Consider the following 12,829-nt stretch of genomic DNA (forward strand, 5'->3'; position numbering starts at 1 on the left):
ACTACCTCCATTTATACTGCTCCTTCCCCCTCTCCCGTCCTCCTTCTGCATTTTCCCATCTCTTGTCTCCTCTTTCTCTCCCCTGCCCCCCTCTCACTCTCTCCTCTTCCCACCAGCCTCCCTCCCTCCTTCTCTCACCGACTCTCTGCCTGATCTCTTCCTTTCTGTTTCCTCACTCCCTCTCCTTTCTCCCTTCAGCTCTCCTTCCTTCTACCCCTTTTACTGCCATCCTTTCTCCTCTCTCCTTCCTTCCCCTTCCATCTGCCTCCCTCTCTCCCTTTCTCATCCATAGAATCCCTTCTAGCCCCTCCACCCTCATCTCGCTCCTTCCTCTCCCTTCCCTCACTGTCTCCTCTCCCTCACCCACTCCATCCCCTGCTCCCTCTCTTCCCCACCCCCCTTTCCTCCCCTCTTCCCCACCCCCTTTCCTCCCCTCTTCCCCACCCCCTTTCCTCCCCTCTTCCCCACCCCCTTTCCTCCCCTCTTCCCCACCCCCTTTCCTCCCCTCTTCCCCACCCCCTTTCCTCCCCTCTTCCCCACCCCCTTTCCTCCCCTCTTCCCCACCCCCTTTCCTCCCCTCTTCCCCACCCCCTTCCCTCCCCTCCATCCCCTCCCTTCCACCCCTCCCCTCCACCCCTCCCCTCCAACCCACACTTTCCCATTCACTCTTACCTCCCTAACCCTATCCCTCCTGCTCTTCCTTTCCTCTCCATCCTGTTCCTCCCCACCCTCCCCTTTATTGCTAACTCCCTCCCACACCCTCAAGCCTTCCCCCCTCCTTTCCCTCCACCTCCCTCAAACTTCCTTCACCCTCCATCCTCCCCATCAACCTTCATAATCCATACTATATCCTCCTCCATTTCGCCCTCCCTCCTCTCCTATTTCCCCCACCTCCCTCTCCATTCCCCGTCCCTGATCCCCCCTCTCTTCCCTTACTCCTTCCTACCCCTCTCCCTCCCCATATCTTCCCTCTCTCCACACTCCTTCTGCACCCATTCCCTTCTTCGTCTCCCCTTTCCTCCGTACCACAGACACAGACCGCTGAGGCCTCCGCCTCTCGGTTCGCTCTTCCTGCTGCTGAGCTGTTGTCTGACCCGCCCACCTCCCTCACCTCCGGCCCCTCTAGCGAGCCCGTCGCCCCGCCGGCAGCCGCTGCAAGGGCGGTGGGAGCGGCGCCGGCAGCCCGGGCTCCGATATCCGTGGTAGGGGCGTGGGGTAAGTCCCAGCGGAGAGGGGTGTCCGTTCCGGCTCCCATTGTCCCCCGATCATACCTTGTGCTCTAAACACCGTCCCAGGGACAGAGAGTGGTGAGGGGGAGAGGAGAGGGTAGAAGGTAACGGGAGCGGGGGAAGGAGGGTGGGGGAGGGGGGTGGGAACGGGAGGGGAGGGTGGGGGCGAGGAGATGGGTGGTGGTTGACAGAGGGGAGGAAGGCTGGGGGAATGGGAGGGGGAGGGGAGAGATGAGAGAGAAGGTGGAAGGGGAGGGAGAGTGAGAGTGGAAAGGGTGAGAGAAGGGGAGAGGTGATGGAGGGACAGAAGTGGGGAAGAGAGAGGAGGGGATGGGAGACAGGAGGAAGCGAGAGATTGGATGGTGTAGGGCAAGGGAGAAGGAGAGAGTCTCTCTTTTGTCACTTCAAATGTGGCAAGATCAAAGTTTTAAACAGCAGTAGGGCACTCCCTCAGAGGGAGAGTATTGGGGAAGAGACAGAAGGACAGGAAGAGAGTGGGATTGAGGGAGGGAATGTCCTCAAAGAAACTCCCCTCTCCCTCCCGCTCTCTTTCAATCTATCCAATCCTCCCTCTACCTTTTCCTCTGTCCCTTCCTCCCTCCCTTCCCTCTTACCTCCCCTTCCTTCTCTCCTCCCATTCACCTAGCCTTCCTCCCCTCTCTCACCCACCCTCCCTCTCCTTGACCCCACCTTTCCCTCCCATTCCTATCCCCATCCCCCACCCTCTCTCCCCTTCCCCCACTCTCCTTCCTCTGCTCTCCACTCCCCTTACCATCTACCCTCTCCTCTCCCAGCTATATAAAACTTTGATCTGGCCACATTTGAAGTATTGTGTGCAGTTTTGGTCTCCCCCTCTCCCATTACAGGAAGGGTGTGGAGACTTTGGAGACGGTGCAAAGGAAGTCTACAGGATGCTGCCTGGATTAAAGTTGTAAACAGAGGCTGGACAAACTTGGGTTGTTTCTCTGGAATGGCGGAGACCAGATAGAGCTTCTATTTTGAGGCTATGCCATCTAGCCCTAGACTCTTCCACTATTGGAAACATCCTCTCAATGTCTACTCCATCTAGTCCTTTCAGTATTTGGTTTGTTTCAGTGAGATTCCCCATCAAACATTCTTCATACATTAACCATTTTGTTCACAGGATCGTTCTCGTAAAGCTTTGTTAGGCCCTCTCTAATGGCATCACATTCTTCCTCAGATAGGGGACCCAAAACTGCTAATAATATTCCAAGTGAGGCCTCACCAGTGCTTTATAAAGTCTCAACATTACATTATATTCTAGTCCTCTTGTACAAAAATGCTAACATTGCATTTGCCTTCCTTATCACCAACTCAACCTGCAAATTAATCTTTAGGGAATCTTACACAAGGACTCCCAAGTCCCTTTCCACCTTGGATTTCTGAATTTTCTCCTTGTTTAGAAAATAGTCTACATCTTTATTCCTACTAACAAACTGCACGACCACACACTTCCCGACACTGTATTCCATCTGCCACTTCTTTGCCCTTTCTCCCAATCTAACTCCTTCTGCAGACTCACTGCTTCCTCAACACTACCTACCCCTTCATCTATCTTTGTATCGTCCACAAACTTGGCCACAAATCCATCAATTCGATCATCTAGATCATTGGCATACAATGTGAAAAGAAGAGGTCCCAACAACAACCCCTGGGGAACACCTCTAGTCTCTGGCAGCCAATCAGAAAAGGCTCCCTTTATTCCCACTCTTTGCCTTCTGCCAATCAGCCAATGTTCTATCGATGCTAGAATCTTTCCTGTAATACCATGGGCTCTTAACTTATTAAGCAGCCTTACGGGCATCACCTTGTCAAAGGTCTTCTGAAAATTCAGGTAAATTGGATGCCAAAATGGGCAGGAAGTGGAGATTGTTCAGGACTGGCCTGTACAAGAACTTCAGAAGATTGGGATCCATGGTTACTTGGCCGTTTGGATTCAGAATCAGTTTCTCCCTCGAAAACAGAAGGTGGTGTTACTTTGGCTGGAGGTCTGTGACTAGTGGGGCCTCTGCTGTTTGAAATATATGGAAATGACTTGGATGGAAATTTAGATACTCAAGAGATTCTGCAGATGTTGAAAATCTTGAGTAACACACACAAAATGCTGGAGGGACTCGGCAGGTCAGTGGTGCCACAGAATTCCTCCAGCATTTTGTGTGTGTGTTGTTCCAGATGAAAACTTAAATAGGTAGGTTAGTAAGTTTGGAGTTGGTGCAAAGATTTGTGATGTGGATATTGTAGAAGGTTGCCAAAGGATACAGCTGGATATAGACCAGTTACAGGTGGGGCAGCGGAATGGCAGATGGAGTTTAATTGGGGTAAGTGTGAGGTATTGCACTTTGGGAGGTCAAATGTAAAGAGACAGGACACAGTTGATGTACAAGGGATCTAGAGGTTCATGTCCCTAGATTTAAACTTATTTATTATTAATCACGTGTACATTGAAACATACAGTGAAATGTGTCCTTGGCATTGACACAATCTGAGGACGTGCTGGGGGCAGCCCACAAGTGTCACCACACATAACCCCTGGAAGTGGCTGCACAACTTGACAGGGTGGTAAGGAAAGAAAATGGCATTCTTTTCTTTATTAGTTGAGGCACTGAGTTCTAGAACCCAAGAGATTCTGCAGATGCAGGAAATCCAAAGCAACACACACAAAATTCTGGAGGAACTCAGCAGGTCAGGCAGCATCTATGGGGAGAAAAGTACAGTTGACGTTTCGGGCTGAGGCCCTTCTTCAGGACTGGAAAGGAATAGACAAGATGCCAGAATAAAAAGGTGGGGAGGAGAAGGAGGTAGCTAGAAGGTGATAGGTGAAGCCAAGTGGGCGGGGAAAGTAAAGGGCTGGAGAGGAAGGAATCCGTTTGGAGAGGAGAGTGGACTATGGAAGAAAGGAAAGGAGGGGCACCAGGGGGAGGTGATGGGCAGATGAGAAGAGATGAGAGGCCAGAGTGGGGAATAGAGGGGAGGGGGGAGGGAATTTTTTTTACCAGAAGTTCAAGAAATCAGAGTTCATGCCATCAGGTTGGAGGCTACCCAGACGGAATATGAGGTGTTGTTCCTCCGACCTGAGTGTGGCCTCCTTTTGCCATGGACCAACATGTTAGAATGGGAATGAGAATCAAGAGTCGGGAGACTTTTGCCCAGATTAAACTCCCATCTGCCATTTCTCTGCCCATAACTGTAACTGGATTATATCCCGCTGAATCCTTTGCAGCTTTATAAAACTTTGTTCAGGCTGTATTTGGAGTATCGCATTCAGTTGTATTTGCCCCCATTACAGGAAGGATGTGAGGGTGCAGGAGAGGTTCACCAGGATTCAAGATTCTAGATTGTTTAATGTCATTTCTAGTACACTAGTGAAAAGGAGAATGAAATAATTGTTATTCCGAATCCGATGCAGCACAAACAAAACACACACACACACACAAAAGATAAAGAACACAATAATTTAAAAAAACACAATTAATATAAATACATAAGATAGTTTTTATACACAGATCGATTGTGTGTCCATAAAGTGACGCTGGGCACAGGAGTGTCTGTGCGTAAGGTGACTCTGACAGGAAACGATAAGGTAGTGGTGGTTGGGGGTTGTGGAGGGGTGGGTTAGTGGTTGGAGGTGTTGATCAGTTTTTGAGTCTGGTGGTCCTGGTGTGGACAGACAGTTTGTAAGCAGAGTGGGTAGGATCCTTTATGGTCCTGGTGTGGATGCTATGTAGCCGCCTCCCTGACGGGAGTGGGACAGACAGTCCGTGAGCAGAGTGGGTGAGATCCCTAGTGATGTTACTGGCCCTTTCCCGGCACCTTTCTGTATACACGTCCTTGACGGTGGGTCGGCTGGTGCCGGTGACACTTGGGCAGTTTTGTCTACCCGCTGTAGAGCCGCCTTGCCCACTGCAGTGCCGTTTCCGTACCGTGCAGTGATACAGCTTGTCAGGATGCTCTGAAATGAGCATCTGTAGAGCGATGTGAATATGGATGTACAGACTCTTCAGAAAGCAGATGAACTTTCCTGACTGTGTTCTGGGACATTGAGAGGTTGTGTCAGATGTGCACTCCCAGGAGTTTGAACCTGCTCACAATTTCCCCGGCTGTGCCGCTGATGTAAAGAGGTGTGACTTCTCCCGGAATCGATAGACATCTCCTTTGTCTTGTTGACATTGAGAAAGAGGTTGTTCACCTGGCACCAGGACTTGAGTTCTTCAACCTCCTCTCTGTAGGCCATCTCATCGTTGTTGGTGATGAGCCCCACCATTGTCACGTCATTGGCAAAGCTTGACAATGTGATCACTCGGGTGTTTGGCCGAGCGGTCGTGTATGATCAGCACGCGGCCCTGGGAGGCAGCTGTGTTGAGGATGATGGGGAGGGAGGAGCGATTGTATATCCTGACAACCTGAGGTCTGTTGGTTAGGAAGTCCAACACCCAGTTGCCCAGTGGTGTATTTAGACCGGGGAGTAGGAGTTTGTTCACTAAGGTCTGTGGGACAGTAGTGTTGAACACTGAACTGAAATCCAGAAACAGCATTCTGACATAAAAATGCTTTGTTTTCTAGGTGTGTCAGGGCCAGGTGCATGATAGATGCATCTGTCGTAGAGTGGTTCTGTCAGTGAGCATATTGTGAGCGTCCAATGTGGCAGGACTGGAGGGTTTGATGTGTGCCATTACCCAGCCGTTCAAAGCACTTCATGGTGATTGGGGTCACTGCCACCGGGCAGTAGTTGTTTAGTTCTGAAGGTGTAGAGTTCTCTGGTACAGGACTGCAGCCTGGATAAGTGAAGTGTTGAGGATGCCCGTGCAGATGTCAGTGAGCTGGTGTGCACGGTCCCTGGGATGTTGTCCGACCCAGCCACCTTATGGGGGTTGACTCTCATGTCCTTCTCACATCTGCTGCTGTTACAGACAGTCGCTGCTCACCTGGGAGGGGGGGTAGCTTTCATGGCCTCCGTTGTGTTGCATGCCTCGAAACGTGCATCAAAGTTGTAGAGAGTGTCTGGGAGGGAGGTGTCGCTGGTACAATTGACGCTGTTTTGCCTTGCCTAGCCTGTAATGCCCTTGATATGCCGCTACATAAGCTGTCAGCAGGTGTTCTTGAATTATTTTTGTCTTTGCCTTCTTGATGCCTAAGATATGTGTCTACTCAGTCTGTGCCTCTCATAATCTAAAGTTTGAAATGTCTAGCACCAGAGGCGAGAGGGGTTCAGCTCAAATTAGATATGTGGGGCAAGTTTTTTTTACACAGAGTGCTGGATTCCTGCCGGGGTGGTGGTGGAGGCAGACACAATAGAGGATGTTTGAGAGGCTCTTAGACAGACAACGGATACACAGGGAATGGAGGGATACAGACATTGTTCAGGCAGAAGGGATCAGTTTAATTGTGTTCAGCACAGACATTTTAGGAAAAGGGCTTGTTACGATTCTGTGTTCCTTTGTGACAAGGGGACAAAGACAGAGCCAGACTCGGGTTTATTCTCACTGATGACGGGACGGTGTGGAGGGAGTGTGTGGGCTGATGGGATTCTTCCCATGCTGTACTGTTCTGTGTTCAATTGGAAATGGAATTGGTTTATTACTGTCACACGTACTAAGATACAGTGAAAGTCCTGTCTTCCATACTATTCACACAGATCAGATCATCACACAGTGCATTGAGGTAGAACAAGGTAAAGCAATAACAGAATGCAGAATAGAGTGTCACAGTCACAGAGAGAGTGCAGTGCAGGCGGACAATAAGGTGCGAGGGTCACAACAAGGTAGATTGTGAGGTCAGGAAACCATCTAATCGTACTAGGAAACCATCCAATAGTCTGATCATAGTGGGGTAGAAGCTGTCCTTGAGCCTGGTGGATCGTGCTTTCAGGCTTTTGTATCTTCTGCCCGACGGGAGAGGGGAGAATGTCTGGGGTGGGTGGGGTCTTTGATTATTCTGTCTGTTTTACTGAGACAGTGGGAAGTGTAGACAGTCCATGGAGGGGAGGCTGGTTTCCTAATGTGCTGAGCCGTGTCCGCACCTCTCCCCAGTTCCTTGTGGTCACAGGCAGAGCATTAGCCATACCAAGCCATGTTCTATCCAGATAGGATGATATCTGTGGTGCATTGGTTAAATATCTAATTAAACTAATCCTGTTGACATACACAGTATCTAAGAGCCTCTTAAATGCCTCCACCACCACTCCTGGCAGCATATTCCGGCACCCATAACTCTCTATGTATAAACTTGCCCTGCACATCGTCTTTGAACTTTACCTCTCTCACCTTAAATCTATTCTCTCTGGGATAAGACAATTCGACCTTGGGAGTGGAAGATTCCATCTGTCTAACTATAGATTTTAAGAACCTCGCTCAGGCCTCCCCTCAGCCTCTGCCGCTCCGGAGAAAACAATCCAGGCAGCATCCGGCTGAACCCTCCAAAGCCTTGACATCCTTCGATAATGGGGAGACCAGAATTGAATGCAATACTCCAGACATGGCCTTTATAAAACAAGCATTGCAGTCCAGATGATTGGCCAATGCACAGGCAAATACCTTATAAGCTGTGCTCAGGAGAGAGACAGGATGCCAGGTTGTCATGAGATGGAGATCTCCCCAAAATGGAACTGCGTTAAGGGAAGGGGCCGAGGGAGATTCACTCTGTGTCTGACCCTGTGAGTGTGTGATGGGACGGTGTGGAGGGAAATTCACTCTGTGTCTGACCCTGGGAGTGTGTGATGGGACAGTGTGGAGGGAGATTCACTCTGTGTCTGATCCCGGGAGTGTGTGATGGGACAGTGTGGAGGGAGATTTTTTCTGTGTCTGACCCTGGGATTGTGTGATGAGACAGTGTGGAGGGAGATTCACTCTATAACTGACCCTGGGAGTGTGTGATGGGACAGTGTGGAGGGAGATTCACTCTATAACTGACCCTGGGAGTGTGTGATGGGACAGTGTGGAGGGAGATTCACTCTGTGTCTGACCCTGGAAGTGTGTGATGGGACAGTGTGGAGGGAGCTTCACTCTGTGTCTGACCCCGGGAGTGTGTGATGGGACGGTGTGGAGGGAGATTCACTCTGTGTCTGACCCTGGGACTGTGTGATGGGAGAGTGTGGAGGGAGATTCACTCTGTGTCTGACCCTGGGATTGTGTGATGAGACAGTGTGGAGGGAGATTCACTCTATAACTGACCCTGCGAGTATGATGGGATGGTGTGGAGGGAGATTCACTCTGTGTCTGACCTCATGAGTGTGTGATGGGACAGTGTGGAGGGAGATTCACTCTATAACTGACCCTGGGAGTGTGTGATGGGACAGTGTGGAGGGAGATTCACTCTATAACTGACCCTGGGAGTGTGTGATGGGATGGTGTGGAGGGAGATTCACTCTTTGTCTGACCTCATGAGTGTGTGATGGGACAGTGTGGAGGGAGCTTCACTCTGTGTCTGATCCTGGGATTGTGTGATGAGACAGTGTGGAGGGAGATTCACTGTATAACTGACCCTGGGAGTGTGTGATGGGATGGTGTGGAGGGAGATTCACTCTGTGTCTGACCTCATGAGTGTGTGATGGGACAGTGTGGAGGGAGCTTCACTCTGTGTCTGATCCTGGGAGTGTGTGATGGGATGGTGTGGAGGGAGCTTCACTCTGTGTCTGACCCTGGGAGTGTGTGATGGGACAGTGTGGAGGGAGCTTCACTCTGTGTCTGACCCTGGGAGTGTGTGATGGGACAGTGTGGAGGGAGATTCACTCCATAACTGACCCTGGGAGTGTGTGATGGGACACTGTGGAGGGAGATTCACTGTATAACTGACCCTGGGAGTATGATGGGATGGTGTGGAGGGAGATTCACTCTGTGTCTGACCTCATGAGTGTGTGATGGGACAGTGTGGAGGGAGATTCACTCTATAACTGACCCTGGGAGTGTGTGATGGGACAGTTTGGAGGGAGATTCACTCTATAACTGACACTGGGAGTGTGTGATGGGATGGTGTGGAGGGAGATTCACTCTTTGTCTGACCTCATGAGTGTGTGATGGGACAGTGTGGAGGGAGCTTCACTCTGTGTCTGATCCTGGGATTGTGTGATGAGACAGTGTGGAGGGAGATTCACTGTATAACTGACCCTGGGAGTGTGTGATGGGATGGTGTGGAGGGAGATTCACTCTGTGTCTGACCTCATGAGTGTGTGATGGGACAGTGTGGAGGGAGCTTCACTCTGTGTCTGATCCTGGGAGTGTGTGATGGGATGGTGTGGAGGGAGCTTCACTCTGTGTCTGACCCTGGGAGTGTGTGATGGGACAGCGTGGAGGGAGCTTCACTCTGTGTCTGACCCTGGGAGTGTGTGATGGGACAGTGTGGAGGGAGATTCACTCCATAACTGACCCTGGGAGTGTGTGATGGGACAGTGTGGAGGGAGATTCACTCTGTGTCTGACCCCTGGGAGTGTGTGATGGGATAGTGTGGAGGGAGATTCACTCTGTGTCTGACCCCTGGGAGTGTGTGATGGGACAGTGTGGAGGGAGATTCACTCTGTGTCTGATCCCGGGAGTGTGTGATGGGACAGTGTGGAGGGAGATTCACTCTCTGTCTGACCCTGGGATTGTGTGATGGGACGGTGTTGAGGGAGATTCACTCTCTGTCTGACCCAAGGAGTGTGTGATGGGACAGTGTGGAGGGAGATTCACTCTGTGTCTGACCATGGGAGTGTGTGATGGGACAGCGTGGAGGGAGATTCACTCTGTGTCTGACACTGGGAGTGTCTGATGGGACGGTGTGGAGGGAGATTCACTCTGTGTCTGACCCCGGGAGTGTGTGATGGGACAGTGTGGAAGGAGATTCACTCTGTGTCTGACCCTAGGAGTGTATGATGGGACAGTATGGAGGGAGATTCACTCTGTGTCTGACCCCGGGATTGTGTGATGGGACGGTGTGGAGGGAGATTCACTCTGTGTCTCACCCTGGGATTGTGTGATGGGACAGTGTGGAGGGAGATTCACTCTGTGTCTGACCATGGGAGTGTGTGATGGGACAGCGTGGAGGGAGATTCACTCTGTGTCTGACCCCTGGGAGTGTGTGATGGGACGGTGTGGAGGGAGATTCACTCTGTGTCTCACCCTGGGAGTGTGTGATGGGACAGTGTGGAGGGAGATTCACTCTGTGTCTCACCCTTGGAGTGTGTGATGGGACAGTGTGGAGGGAGATTCACTCTGTGTCTGACCATGGGAGTGTGTGATGGGACAGCGTGGAGGGAGATTCACTCTGTGTCTGATCCCGGGAGTGTGTGATGGGACAGTGTGGAGGGAGATTCACTCTGTGTCTGACCCCTGGGAGTGTGTGATGGGACGGTGTGGAGGGAGATTCACTCTGTGTCTCACCCTGGGAGTGTGTGATGGGATAGTGTGGAGGGAGATTCACTCTGTGTCTGACCCTGGGAGTGTGTGATGGGACAGTGTGGAGGGAGATTCACTCTGTGTCTGATCCTGGGAGTGTGTGATGGGATAGTGTGGAGGGAGATTCACTCTGTGTCTGACCCTGGGAGTGTGTGATGGGACAGCGTGGAGGGAGATTCACTCTGTGTCTCACCCTAGGAGTGTGTGATGGGACAGTGTGGAGGGAGATTCACTCTGTGTCTGACCATGGGAGTGTGTGATGGGACAGCGTGGAGGGAGATTCACTCTGTGTCTGACCCCTGGGAGTGTGTGATGGGACGGTGTGGAGGGAGATTCACTCTGTGTCTGACCCCTGGGAGTGTGTGATGGGATAGTGTGGAGGGAGATTCACTCTGTGTCTGACCCCTGGGAGTGTGTGATGGGACAGTGTGGAGGGAGATTCACTCTGTGTCTGATCCCGGGAGTGTGTGATGGGACAGTGTGGAGGGAGATTCACTCTCTGTCTGACCCTGGGATTGTGTGATGGGACGGTGTTGAGGGAGATTCACTCTCTGTCTGACCCAAGGAGTGTGTGATGGGACAGTGTGGAGGGAGATTCACTCTGTGTCTGACCATGGGAGTGTGTGATGGGACAGCGTGGAGGGAGATTCACTCTGTGTCTGACACTGGGAGTGTCTGATGGGACGGTGTGGAGGGAGATTCACTCTGTGTCTCACCCTGGGATTGTGTGATGGGACAGTGTGGAGGGAGATTCACTCTGTGTCTGACCATGGGAGTGTGTGATGGGACAGCGTGGAGGGAGATTCACTCTGTGTCTGACCCCTGGGAGTGTGTGATGGGACGGTGTGGAGGGAGATTCACTCTGTGTCTCACCCTGGGAGTGTGTGATGGGACAGTGTGGAGGGAGATTCACTCTGTGTCTCACCCTTGGAGTGTGTGATGGGACAGTGTGGAGGGAGATTCACTCTGTGTCTGACCATGGGAGTGTGTGATGGGACAGCGTGGAGGGAGATACACTCTGTGTCTGATCCCGGGAGTGTGTGATGGGACAGTGTGGAGGGAGATTCACTCTGTGTCTGACCCCTGGGAGTGTGTGATGGGACGGTGTGGAGGGAGATTCACTCTGTGTCTCACCCTGGGAGTGTGTGATGGGATAGTGTGGAGGGAGATTCACTCTGTGTCTGACCCTGGGAGTGTGTGATGGGACAGTGTGGAGGGAGATTCACTCTGTGTCTGATCCCTGGGAGTGTGTGATGGGACAGCGTGGAGGGAGATTCACTCTGTGTCTGACCATGGGAGTGTGTGATGGGATAGTGTGGAGGGAGATTCACTCTGTGTCTGATCCTGGGAGTGTGTGATGGGATAGTGTGGAGGGAGATTCACTCTGTGTCTGACCCTGGGAGTGTGTGATGGGACAGCGTGGAGGGAGATTCACTCTGTGTCTCACCCTAGGAGTGTGTGATGGGACAGTGTGGAGGGAGATTCACTCTGTGTCTGACCATGGGAGTGTGTGATGGGACAGCGTGGAGGGAGATTCACTCTGTGTCTGACCCCTGGGAGTGTGTGATGGGACGGTGTGGAGGGAGATTCACTCTGTGTCTGACCCCTGGGAGTGTGTGATGGGATAGTGTGGAGGGAGATTCACTCTGTGTCTGACCCCTGGGAGTGTGTGATGGGACAGTGTGGAGGGAGATTCACTCTGTGTCTGATCCCGGGAGTGTGTGATGGGACAGTGTGGAGGGAGATTCACTCTGTGTCTGACCCTGGGAGTGTGTGATGGGACAGTGTGGAGGGAGATTCACTCTGTGTCTGACCCTGGGAGTGTGTGATGGGACAGTGTGGAGGGAGATTCACTCTGTGTCTGATCCCGGGAGTGTGTGATGGGACAGTGTGGAGGGAGATTCTTTCTGTATCTGACTCTGGGATTGTGTGATGAGACAGTGTGGAGGGAGATTCACTCTATAACTGACCCTGGGTGTGTGTGATGGGACAGTGTGGAGGGAGATTCACTCTCTGTCTGACTCTGGGAGTGTGTGATGGGACGGTGTGGAGGGAGATTCACTCTGTGTCTGACCCTGGGAATGTGTGATGGGACAGTGTGGAGGGAGCTTCACTCTGTGTCTGACCCTGGGAGTGTGTGATGGGAGAGTGTGGAGGGAGATTCACTCTGTGTCTGACACTGGGATTGTGTGATGAGACAGTGTGGAGGGAGAT

General features: G+C 51.8%; 1 protein-coding gene across 5 annotated transcripts in view; it reads left to right on the forward strand.

Annotated features, from left to right (window-relative positions):
• Window positions 1-984: 984 nt before the first annotated feature.
• Window positions 985-12,829, forward strand: part of LOC140741260 (histone deacetylase 4-like) — a 52,973-nt gene continuing 41,128 nt past the window's right edge. For 2 of the 5 annotated variants that reach the window (XM_073071248.1, XM_073071251.1), the window contains exon 1: window positions 989-1,215. The gene's annotated coding sequence lies outside the window, so the exon portion shown is untranslated. Of the gene's footprint in view, window positions 1,216-12,829 lie in introns of all 5 variants that reach the window. The other 3 variants (XM_073071250.1, XM_073071247.1, XM_073071249.1) reach the window with 3 other exon arrangements.

This window comes from Hemitrygon akajei, chromosome 18 (genome assembly GCF_048418815.1).
Source record: "Hemitrygon akajei chromosome 18, sHemAka1.3, whole genome shotgun sequence".
Classification (NCBI taxonomy): Eukaryota; Metazoa; Chordata; class Chondrichthyes; order Myliobatiformes; family Dasyatidae; genus Hemitrygon; species Hemitrygon akajei.